Consider the following 13,818-nt stretch of genomic DNA (forward strand, 5'->3'; position numbering starts at 1 on the left):
GAAAAGAGAGCAAGAAATCCAATCAGTCAGATTATGTGAAGTCACAGAAGAAAAAGAAAATGCCAAAGAAATGATAGAAGAGAAGGGCAATGAAATTCAACAACTATCCCTTCAACAAGAAAACTTTATTGATCAACTTAATGATGCAAATCAAGACCTTATCATTCTAAGGATAGAGAATGAAAGATAGTAGAATGATCTTAGCATTTAAAAGAAAATCAATGAAAGAATTTTGAAATCTCAAAAAAACATGAATCAATTGATTGAACAAAGTCAGCTTAGACACAAAGGAAAAGCTTGATTAGGATATACAGAAGAAGGTGAATCATCTTAGTAAGGATCTCAAAATAGAAAAAGGCCTACTTGTAATCATTGTGCTAAGAAAGGTCATCTATCAAAAAAATGTTGGAGCAATGGTAAAGAAAAGTTCAATGGAAAGTGTTACGGTTCCAACAAGCATGGTCATAGATAAATTGAATACATAGAGAAACCTAAGTTTGAAGTGTCACAATTGCAAGAAAAAAGGAAAGAAATATTCAGAGTGCAAAACAAGGAAGTGGAACCCAATAGAACAAATTGTGAAAGAAATATTTGGATGGGATTACAACACATGGTGTAGATGTCACTGCTATGATGAGTTTGGAAACATTGGAGTAAAATGTGTCAAACATCATATGAGGAAAAGAGATACTACAAAGTGATATTTTATTTGTACAAAACTTGGACATCTTGCTAAGAACTGTATAAACACAGGAAGAATTGAAGATGAAAAGAAATCCAAAGATGGCAATATCAAAAAAAAAATGAAACAACAATGGCTACCAAAATCATGAAGTGAATGACACCCAAGTCAATAATTTGGGTGGCATAATCATTTCAACTTAGTTCCCTATGGAAATTACTAGAACTATGATTTAAAAGAAGTCATCTAACATCAATTTTAGCTAGCAAAAAGAATGAATCAATCACCATTCAAGATCCACAAGGATCATCGAGTGATGATGGTAAGTTCAAGACCTTACCAAGCTAGGTCAAGTCACAAGACCTTACTAAGTGAGGTCAGGATACACTAAAATACTAGATCCAGACACCAAGTTGTAGGTGACTCTACCAAGCTATGAATGTCTCCTGAGCATTAAAAACCAAACCGAGTGGAGGAAACTCTATCACCAAGTGAGTATATGTATGAAGCATTAATGGCAATTGAAAAGAGGAAATTTGTTAAAAGGAAGAAATCAAATGCATTATTTCACCACAAATTTCCAAAGCTATTTGTGTATAGAGAATTCAGAGCCCTCAAGAAATTTGAACATTTATTGTTGAAGATTTCTTGCATTTTTAGAAACACTTCCAAGCAATGGCATCATCAAGAAGAAAAGTCAAGAAAGGTTTTGAAATGTTAGTATGTGGAGTCAACTACAAGGAAACTACTTTGAAGTTGAGTCCAGTGATTGTAGAGGCACTCAACCTAGCTAATGCATAGTCTCAAATTCCACCCAAGGTATTACTCATCCAAGAGATCCATTCATTCTACCATTTCTCTATTCAGTAACTTGGTACTCTATAAATGAATGAGGCATTCAATGAATTATGTGCGGATGGTATATTGAAATTTGAGCATCAATATTTGGAAACCCAGGGTTTGACACATATTTCACATATGCCAATGGATTTTCAAGTAAAATGTATTAGACTTATCCCCAAGCATGTTCACAATGGGAAATTATAGTTAGACCAACCCATTCAGATTATGAAGAAAATGATTCATAGAATCACTAGATTGCCAATGTTAAATAAAGCAAAGACCACCAAAACCCTAGGTTGGGTTGAATTGGCTAAGCGTACTCTTTCCAATTGGGATGAAAGAGGCGTGAAGCTTAATGGAATAAATGACATGGATCTAAAGTTTTGCATACATGTGATTTCTCACAAATTATATAGCTCCAATCAGTTGAACACTATATCATGTGAAGCTATTGATCTTGTATACAATGTGGTAAAGAATAATCTATCCTTTGACCTTGCTGAGTTGTTGCTAAACCAATTCAAAAAGAACATGGAGAGCATCAAAGTGTCAAAGAATAACCCACATAAGTTTGGTTCCCTTTTGACATGTCTATTCTTCTTTATTCAAAATTTTTTCCCTTCCAAAGGTTTTGTAGTATGGAGGAAGGATGTTCCAGTTATATATCAAATCAATGAATATATAGTAAAAATGGGTGAGAATTTTGATAGTATCATGGATAATTATTTTTAAACATTCAAAGAAAAGATGCAAAATAGGTTTAGGATACCTAGGAAACTTTTGGAAGACTATGAGAAAGATATTTGTTTCATGGTTGACTGTGATATTGTTTCAATTCAAGTAGTCAGATATAGAGTGGCATGGGTTAAACCTTTAGAGTGTGAGGTTAACATTGATGACACTAAAGATATCATTGAAGCTCTATTGAATGAGTCTTTAGATCCCAAAGCCACCTATTTTAGATTATATGATGAAGAAAAGGAAAGAATTGAGCTTGAAATCAAGCTACCTCAAGCACTAAACAAGGAAGGAAGAGGATAGAAAAGTTAAAGAAAAACAAAAGGCAAGAAAGTTCTCCTCTCATATTGAAAGAAGGAAAAGGAGATGATGTAGAAGATGATGATGAAGAGGATGAAGCAAAAGAATTTGAATCTGAGAAGGAAGAGCCTCCCAAGAAGAAGGGGAAGGTCATTATAACTAGACCTACCAAATCTCCCACTTTTTTATTTACAAGAAGAGTAGCCAAATACAAGAAGTTAAAGTTAGGTGAAGATGAAGTTGAACAAATTATCTTCAAAATATCTTCACCTACACTCCAAGAAAGATTGAAGAGGATGGAAGAAGAAACTGGCATGGCATATTTTAAGTTTCTCAAGTATGAGACAATAAATGAAGAAGAGAAGACACAAATTAAGGATACTCTTGTGATTAAATTGGGAAAATGGAAGTATTCACCAGATAAACTTTCATAAAAAATTCCTAATGAACTTATGAAGGCTTTAAAACCTAGATAGGAAAATGCAAAGAAGACTATCAAGGAAATCTTTGAATAAACTTTGAAGCAACCCATGTCGAGTCTTAGTGATCAAGAAAAATGAGAATAAGTTCACTCTCAAGTTAAACACATGTATGATATGCTTAAGGCTATTGAATCTATAGTGAAGACAACTACTAATACATAGAAAAATGTCTATGGGTTACATAAACCTAGTGACTTGTTTGTGGATGTTGATGAAAAAGATGGTGAAGATGAGGAAGAAGAAGTATAAATAAAAGATGATAAGATAGATGATGTCAATCTTGATTATGAGGAGGAAGAACATGAAAATAATAGAGGAAATCTTCTAGAGATACCTTTGCATTGAGGAAATAGATGTAGATAAAATTGTAGTAGCATTCATGGCTTCATTTCCTCACCCTCTAACCACAACCTTAGTGCAATTAGGCTCAAAGAAAGCTCCTACCAAGTTGGTTATGGATACCACTACTACACCAAGCACCCAACCAAGCTCTGGATCTGTTCTATTGAGCATTACATTGACTGAAGTGCTCAATACTTCATCTGCTGAGAAAAAAGTTCCTCCATCATTAGGCTTGACCAAGCAACAACAAGGTATTCCTATTGTTAGTTTCATTTCTACATTTATTGTCATTCCATGTATTTCTATAATTATTTCTATTCTAAGTGTATCCATAGCTTGTGCAATGACAATTGAGAATCAGTCTCAACTGAGCACTAAAGTTCTAAATAAAGGTAAAGAAATTATTTATACCATTCTAAAAGAAAAGGATAAAGAAGAGGAAGAAATTAATCTAGATGAGGATATTTTTATTCCAAATCGGGATATGTCTCTCCTAACTCATGATCAAATGGATACCCTAGGAGAAATATTAAAGAAGAGAGCTAAGAAAAAAAAAAACTTAGAGGAGAAAACAAGAAGAAAAATCAAGTCCTTGAGGACATAAAGAGCATATTTTTTGATGCTTGGAGTATTCAGGTTTAGAGTACCCAACCTGTTCTTGGTCAACTAACTAAAATTGTTCAAAAATTCAATGAAGATCTAAATGGAAAAGAAAAATTGTTTCAAAGAGTTGAAAAAAATTGAGAGGAGAGTATTGCAGCAAGTTGCATAGAAAATTGCAATAGATCAAGTAGAGTTATCTACTATTCTTGTTTCACTGCAAACATCTATAAGTAATGTTATTTCACTATTTAAATAAAGTAACACATCTATCTTCATAAAGGAGATGAAGGATAAATTGTCCAAGATAGATGAAGATATGAAGGTAAGTCCACATCAACTATCACTTGACCCAATTTATAGTTATATACACTTCACAAAGATTAGATATTTGACAAATCTACAGGTAGAATTATTGAAGGAAGAAGCCAGAATTAGGGCCACACTTGTAAAAATTTAGGGCATGATTCTTCTAAACATGGATGCATTAAAAAAATACACATAACACATGCAAAGACTCTCATCCATGACAAAAAATTCTCCATAGCTTACCACATGGTGGAATTATCAACAAAAATTCAAATTGCCTTGCATTTAGGTAAGGTATTACAAGAGAATTAGTACAAGACTATAGTACTAATTCTAAAGGTACATTTTGATTTCTTGTCACATTTTTCTATTAACATATAGATATTATACACCTTTGGAATTTATGTAAAAAGGGGAGAGAAGATATTGTATGTTGTATTATTATGTAAAGAGGAAGAAGATATTGTAAAAGGAGGAGAAGATTACTATACTCTAGATGTATGTATATAGGAGAGATATATGTATGGGGGAGTAGTATAGTATTATGGAGATATTTTTACAAAGAAGCAAAAAATATCTTTAAAAAAGAAATTTTGAAAAATCAAGAAAATAGAGTATGCTTCCAAGCTAAAGTAGCAAGAAGTCAAAACCAAGTTGAAGACTCAAAATGATGATAAAAGAATTTTTTGACTTATAATTTTGAATGCTCGTATTTTTTTTTGATAAGTATTTTTGTCACTAATTTAAAAGGGGGAGATTGTTGACATTAAGGTTAGTTTATCTATCAATGACTCAACACTTAGTCAATTGATTACATTACTATCAATCTATATAGTTTCTACCAAGCTTATCATTCACTTAGCAGTGTTAACCAAGTGTTTTAGTTACTCCCAAGAAAAGTAGTCAGAATGCAGTGTCTACCAAAATTCTAAGACTATGTACAATGCAAACTGAGTGTAGCGGAAGCTTCTGAGCTATTCAATAGAAGTAAAGAAGATCATAGTGTTAACTGAGCTCTGGTATGTTAACCAAGTTCTACCATATCTACCAAGCTCACAGTTTTAACAATGTGAATCTAGTGTTGACCGAGTCATGCAGTATCAACCGAGTGATTCAATAGCTACCAAGTTTCTCAACATTTACCAATTCATAGAGTGTTGACCAAGTTTTAGTTACTTGTAAGTGATTAGTATGGACTGAGCTTCAAGTTTAACCAAATGCCAAAGATTTTTGAGCATTTACAGTGCTTCTCGTGTATCAAAACATCATCAATTTTTTCTTCAAAACTTGAGTTACAATATTTGGGCCAACTTTGTGAATTATGATAAAAAATTTAGTGTAGCCAACTCTAGTAAGTTGTTGTTTGGATTTGTATATATGTAATGCATTACATATCATATCCAAATATGTAATTGAAGAAGATTATGAAGTACATGAGTGCAAATTAAAGAAAGCTACAAGAAGTATAAGGGATAGTAGAGATTTATCTATCATAGTTAGGTGATCATTGTAATATAAGGAATCTCATTCAACAAATCAGAGATCGGCCATTGGTTCATCCTAACAAGTGCATTAGTCAAATTCTTTAACTAGGTAGACTTAAGAGTCTTTTTCTAAATCTCCTAACTGAGTGCATACTTTATTGTATGTTTGTAAATCCTTTAACAAGGAGGACCTCATAGTCATTATTGATCCTAATAGGGAAGATCACTAGAAGTTGTCAATTGTAAGCCTTGACATGTTAACTTTATACTACAGTACTAAAACTTTTGGGTATTATCTCCACCCTAGTTTTACTTTCTAATTGGAAGGTTTTTGGGTCACCATATCTTGTGTGAAAGTGTTATGAATGTTTTATTGCTTTGATTCTTTCATGCAAGAAATTAAATCATAATATTACATGAAGGATTAATTGGTGAAGTAAGATAAAGTTTTATTTGTTCTTGTTTCACCCCTCCACTCTTGGTAACCTTGCCTACCTTATATTTCCAATACTATTATTGATCAAGTGATTTCATTATGTGTACATATACTAATGGAGATTGGGAGGTCGTATGGATGATAGAAAAATCACCAATGGTGGAGCATTTTTTCTTCGAGGAAGATTGGTTTCTTGGATGAGAAAGAAACAAGACTAAATCTCACAGAGTACACCTAAGGTAGAGTATGTAGTAGTAGCAAATAATTATAATCAAGTTATGTGGATGAAATAGATGTCAAAGGATATTGGGATTCAGTTTGCAGAACCTATCATCATATACTATGATAACACAAGTATAATAAGTATGTCTAAGAATCCTATATTGCATTCTAAGACTAAGCATGTATCTATCAAGTATCATGTCTTAAGAGAGGAGGTAGCAAAAAAAGAGATTAGATTAGAATATCTAAGTACTAAAGATTAGATTGTAGATATCTTATGAAGCCGTTACCTAAAGATATATTTGAGTACTTGAGAGGTATGCTTGGGGTTATTCTCCTACCTACTTTAGAGTAAATGATGCAAAGAGTGCATCAGTCCAGTGGCATAAATAACTATTTTTAGACTAGATTGAATCCTTATGCTTCTCGCATGGGGGAGTATCTATGATGAACTAAGTTGAGATTGAAGCCCCTTGGTATTTGGTATTGGGTATTGGAAATTGGATATTGAATAGTGTCTTTGGACACATGAGATGGTTATAAATTGAAGAAATAAATTGACATAATGAGGCCATTTGCATTGATGTCAATGTGGGAGAGAATGCATGAAAAAATTCTCCTATGTATATATCTTAACTATGTATGGGGAGAGATAGTTATTAGCGAGATTTACAAATATTCATGTAAGAATGAAGGAGGAATATCTCTATTGGAGATATATGAAGAATGAAGAATTCTAATGTATGGTAAGTCATTTAATGTGAACAACTATTGCCAATCCTAAGAAGATGTAGAATAGAGAAATGTTCTAGAGGTTTTGGGAGGAGGATTTGAAAAGATGAGAACAACACTAGCAATATAGTACTATTTTCTATTCTTGGAACTTGTCATGCCCAAAATATTGGGGCAAAAACACAACAACAATTTCTTTTTAAGTAATAATGACTATATTTAATACATATATACTAACATCGAATATGTTGAGAAAAGATGGTGACAAGATTAGTTTCGAGTTATAAGGTTTCACAATTTGTTTAAAAGTTCAAGGGTCTTGGTCCCTGATTATAACCTTGATTAGGGTAAAGATGAGTTGAAATACTCATAGAGAATTTCATTCTTTGTTTCAAGAGTTAGATAACCATTTGAACTTCAATTACATTTCATAAGGATATAGGGTCGGTATCCAAACACATTGTATTGGATTCAAGGCCATAAATAATAGTGCTACAAGGACACTTAGTTTGGGTTACACAACTTGGTTTGATAAAACTCTTAGTTTAGGTGTGACATTGTAATCAAGCAAGAATTATGCTTCCATAGATTCATTAGGTCGATATGATACCTTATAATTATTTCTATATGCCAGTTCAATCCCCTTGGTTAACTAGTTTTGCATCTTTAGGAGGTTGACCTATCACCTCAATAGTTGATCTCAATTATAATCATAACCTATTTAAAAATAAATAAATTATTAGCGATTAATAATTTAATAATTTAAGAAATTCATTTCATCTTTTAAATGCATTCTTGTACTACTACCAAGTTATCTACATAGGACCCCTTCAATAACCCTTACTACCTATAACCTTAACAATTCAAATTAATTGAACTCATAATTAAATACATAATATTACTTTTAAAGCATTTCTAAAATAATCCCTTAATAAAATAATAGATAATTTAAAAAATAATAATATTTTAAAATTAAAATAAAATTTAATCTATACACTTACTTCTTAACTACAACTTCAAACCCTTACACTCAGCACTTATCACCTATTTAATCAAATAACTATTACCAAATGAAATTAACTATAAAACTTACTAAATTAAATTACAAATCATGAATACATACACTAATTACTAACTATTTCTACTTAACCCAAACTTCTACTACCTACCTTCTAAACACCCACTAATAAAGTGTACTAACCCATCATAAAAATCCATTAAACAACTACATTTTATTTTTACTACATAATATCCTCTAAACCACTAAAATACATTTAATTTTTACTAACTATAAACTAATCACTAAATCCTAAATACCCTATACTTAAACCTACTAAACTACCCTACCCCAGGCCACTTGACAAGTGGTTGCTCTTCACCCCATGCAAGAGAGCACTTCCCAAGAAATTGGGCACACTATCCAAGATCCTTGAGTGCTGCCCATAGTTTGCAACATTCCCTTACATGCTTGGTACATCTGGAATGAGTTTTAGACAAGGGAAATGGTGGGTAGGTGAGGGGCTAAAAAGGTAATGTCCAACATAAATATTTTTTTGATCATATTTAAACTAAAGTCTACTTCCTCTTTATGTTACCCTTATTTTGGAAGGGAAAGGTATGAGGTAGGGGTGGGGACCACATGGTGTCCATCCCCCTTCCAAGTTGCATATTAATGATTCTATATATATATAAATTTATTTTAGAGAATTTTATTTCTTCCTTTACAATTAATGGGTCTCTATCTCTTTATCTTAGATTGACTTACATATTTTTCCATAGTGTTTTGTGTAATTCAAATATTAAATAAGCAAGTAGAACTTTTGAAATTTTTTTTTTTTTAAATTGATTATAATAGACTTTAGAAAATTAAGAGTTTTTCCCATACAAAAGACATCATCATGTAGGTGTTTCTTTTTCACTTTTTTTTTAACATGTTTTTTTTCTCTCTCCCTCACATATGGTGTTAGTTCCTAGGTCTATTTATATGGTATTTTATATTTCCTTATAGGTTGGGGTGATTTATAAGGTAAAATGGTTATAAACATATTAGTCTAACATTTAAACATTATATTTAAAATTAAGATGCAACTAAAGGAAGTGCATCATTTCAAACACAGAATTCAATTAGTGAACTCAAGTAAACCTTTCCATAATTCATTTTGATTTCTTCATACAATGTTATGACCAATGTTTCATAGAACAATCCTTTGTTCTTTCATGATTGATACCAATTACAAGGGAATGATTTTATTTTTACTATAATATAAATCAACATTTAGACAATCATGTCCTTTATTTTTATTTACTAACAATAACCACAATGAGAGAACTATTGAACATCATAATAATTCAATCAAAATTTTCTCCTATAAGTAACTTATCATTTTATTAAAAACCTTATTCAAAGACTCAATCGAGAAAGAATCACTGAAGAAAACCTGATATCATTATCATTACAAATATAGAGTTAGCAATGAATTAAACATTAGAACCATATTTCCCAAGGATAAGTCTTCATAACATTGGACTCAAGAACACCAAAACTTTGAATCCATTTTGGCTCCATATCAAGGTATCAACTATTCAATCTGCAAATTTACATGAAGATAACCATGGAGAACCAAAATTGACCATGTGACAATCAGATTCAACACATAGACACATTCAAACAACTAATCCCATCCTAGGTTTGTACAATAGGTTCCTTATAGAACCAAGACTAGGGAGAAGGTGGATTTTTATAGTGTAGGAGATTTCAATCACAACACCAAAATAGATGCCTCTTCCAAGGCTAACAATCACAAAGAACTTCTATTCTTTCACTCCTTATCTCCTCAAACACAAAATGGTTTGTATTGACAAGTAGAGGCCCATGACACCCTACTTTCTTCCTCTCCTCATCATGAGGAGAGACTTTGCACTGACCTAGAGTCCAACTAAGGCCCTCCTTCTATACATGGCCACTTTTGCCCTATTTGAGGGTGAGTAGTACCAACACAACCCTTATAGTTTTTCCCACAAAACATTTAAATATAAAACATGAAAGGAAAATAATTAAGAAGCCCACCATAACCCATCCTTTACATGTTTCATCACAAATATAAAATACACACACATGAAAAAGACCTACTTAAGCAAATGAAAACACAACATGAAAAACAAGGCCATTAAGGATTCCTACCTTCACAAATGGTTATGGAAAATGACATTTTTGAGGAGAGCTAATCCTTCTTCCTCCTTCAATCCTTGCTTGACTCTCTCTAAATGTAGAGAATGGGTGAACACTCTTCAACCCTCAAATTTGTAACTAAATAGGCTTCTAAACTCACCCACCTAAAATTTTAATAACTCCAAACTTGACTAAGACCTTCTGGGGTGTTCCAACTTGATCCTATCATTAAAACAACCTTTATGGTGAAATGTAAACTTGGTAAACTTAAAGAGATGTTCAATTTTCGCACTAAAGGGAAAATGAGATATTTAGGGGGTCATAAAAGTCAACAAAAGGGTCTAGAAGGGTGGAAAATGTCCCCAACCCATACACATACCCCTTAGGCACTTGAATTGCATTAATTTAGGCATCTAGGATCATTTTAAGACCCATTAATCTGGCTTGAAATATTTGAACTTTCTAAAGACCCTAGGAATGTAAACTTACCACTAAACCCTAATTAAGGTGATTAATCTAAGTTACCACTAATTAGTCTTAGATTGATAACTTAATCCATCTTAGATTATCAAGTTACTCAGCTTACCCTAATTATCATGTTGATACACATATATGAATTGCAAGTGTCAAGTGACACCATAAGATTCACTATTATGTAACATTTAAACATTTAATGATTATAGAATGATACACACATTTAGATTACAATACAAATAAAGTAAAAAACAATGAGGTTTGCATCTCTTCATTGGACTTGACCTTAGTTTCATATATTGAACATAAAGTTGATTATTGATTCTCCATTAGTTCCCATGGTTAATAATCATGCACACTCAATTCACACATTAGTAGCTCAAGAAAAATCACATGAGTATATTTAAAACTCATTTGGATAATCATATTAATCAAAATATCAACTTTCCTTTAAATAATCCTTTCTCATTTTTGCACACATTTAATCATCAATAATTGCATGATCAATATAACATAACCTATTCCTTAATTTGAAACAAAATACTAGAATAATCATCATTAGGCATACATATACCTAAATATCATAAACATTGTCAATAGGGCATACTAAACTATCTAAATGCATATAACCTAATCATCAAGGTATGATAATCAATATCATCATCATATGGTGAAACACCTTGTATCATTGTTAGTGAAATTTAATGTGTAAACAACCAAGATAATGTAGTAGCTCTCGAATCATAGAGTATTTAGAACATGAACATATCAACTGATCTCAATTTCCATTAGGACATCTAAACCATAAAATATTACTTCATGTCCCTTCCAATCTCCTATAATGAATTTAATAGAGAAATTCATATTTAATAAGTAAATACAAGGAGGAACCTTATAGAACTTATATGATTTTCATCTATGTTTTCATCAATGCCAAAGGGGGATATTGTTAGCATGAATTTTGAAGATATTCCTTTGGTGGAGTATCCTAAACATTGGAGAGTATTGACATGTTGCATTCATGACTATGCTTGTTATTGATGTCAACATAGCAGTGAATCTATGAAGATTGACAGAGTAGCAAATAGAGATCTTAGTTGTACGGATAATGTTTTGATTATCTTGTGATGCACATTTTTGGACATAGTTTATACTTTGTCTAGATGATAGGGTGCAATGCACAATAAGAAATTCAAATATGTACAAAAGCTATACCTGATTAACAAAGAGAAGTAAAAAGATAGAGTACCTGAGAAGCAATTTCTAATGTTTACATTATATCTTCTAATAGAGATATAATCTAGTCGTGAGTAGTCAACTAGTGACATATGACAACCTAATGATGACATCAATAGATATGTAAGCCCTAACATCACACATGTGAGAAGTTGTATAGACTATGAGCCAAAAGTGGTATTGTAATTATTAATTAATTAACTATCTTATTATAATTAGTTGAGAAAGCCTCAAGGTTGACTCATGGAATTATTTTGAAGATACAGTATAAAGGAAACATGTTTTATTTTATAAGATGTATCGAATGTGTTGATCAAGTGTCAAGTGTGGAAAGGAGAAGAGTGTTTAATGAATGCAAGTAAGTGATCCAAGGGATTATTGGATGTGATATTTGTGTTCTGGTTACAAGATCAAATGGACAAGAGGTCCAGTGGACATGACAAAGAAAGACGAAGGAGTGGTACTATTCATTTCTATTATTCTGTAAGAAATAATACAAAGATCATTAGGATAGTGGGTTCATTGGTCTTGCTGCTGAAGCTATTTGGATAGTGGGTCCATCTATCATCTACAACTCTTAATGGGGTTGGCACAACTCCTAACAAGGTTGTAATCTCCTAACATGGATTCAAAGTCTCCTAGCAAGGACTTATATGTACTAAATATTGTTATAGACTCCTAACAGGGTCCATCCTCTAATGAGGAATATTTATATTAGTACATCATCATGTGGATACCACTCCCATCAGGGTTTTCCCTCTAATCAAGGATTACTCTAGTTAACATATTTGGTGTTAATTGTTCATGAGTATCTTATTGTAGTTTATAATTATATTGTTCATATGGTTAAAGTTTAATAAGGTTGATAATTTTAATATTAGTTGGAAAACTGATTCACCCCCCCTCTCAATTATATTGGTGGACTATATATTCTAAAAGGATATACTAAAGCTATCCCTGAAATTGATAAAGATGATGTATTGCCCCACTCAGAGATCCTTCGAGCACAAGGATGAAACATGCACTAAAAATTTATTTTTTCTTCTTCTTAAGATAAGTTACTTAACAAGAACATAATGTAAACAAGCGCAAGAATGAAACATCTAAAAAAAGTTATAAGAATAGGGAACATTGTCAAATCACATGTTCACCTACACCAGCAAAAGTCTTACAAAAACTTCCAAAGATCTCTAAGCACTAAACCATAACTTGCAAACCAAATATCACATGAATAATGAGAATATACCAAGGGGATGTTCTTATTAAAACCCAAAGTAAAAGTTCCTAACATGATTAGACATATAGGTCCATAACCACTAATCATATCATAAACAAGAATTACAAACAGAGACCAAAAACTGTCATGCATAAGATGAGGGCTCAAAGTTTTAACCACTCATCTACTAGACACCATGCTGAAATATAAATGTTGACTCCTAAAATTTGGCTAAGTCCAAATTCTTAGAGCCTTGAAATTTGTCTAAGTCTGAATTCTTGAAACCCTAAAATTTCCTAGAATCTTTATCTTAACTAGGAGAGATCTTGAACGTATCTCAAATTAATTGTCACATATATTAGAATATATATTGAGTATTAACTTATACTTAAATGATATATTTTATCCACCTTATAATTGATCTATTTTGATATGGGAAGATGTGGGATCCAATCAAAACCATATTTCACATGTCCTCAAAGTGTGTTCAAACATTCACTATTTTCCATACAAGGAAACAACCAATATGCTTGCACGATTCATGATTTTCTTC

The sequence above is a fragment of the Cupressus sempervirens genome, chromosome 8, assembly GCF_028749045.1.
Source record: "Cupressus sempervirens isolate cs-2001-9-10 chromosome 8, ASM2874904v1, whole genome shotgun sequence".
Classification (NCBI taxonomy): Eukaryota; Viridiplantae; Streptophyta; class Pinopsida; order Cupressales; family Cupressaceae; genus Cupressus; species Cupressus sempervirens.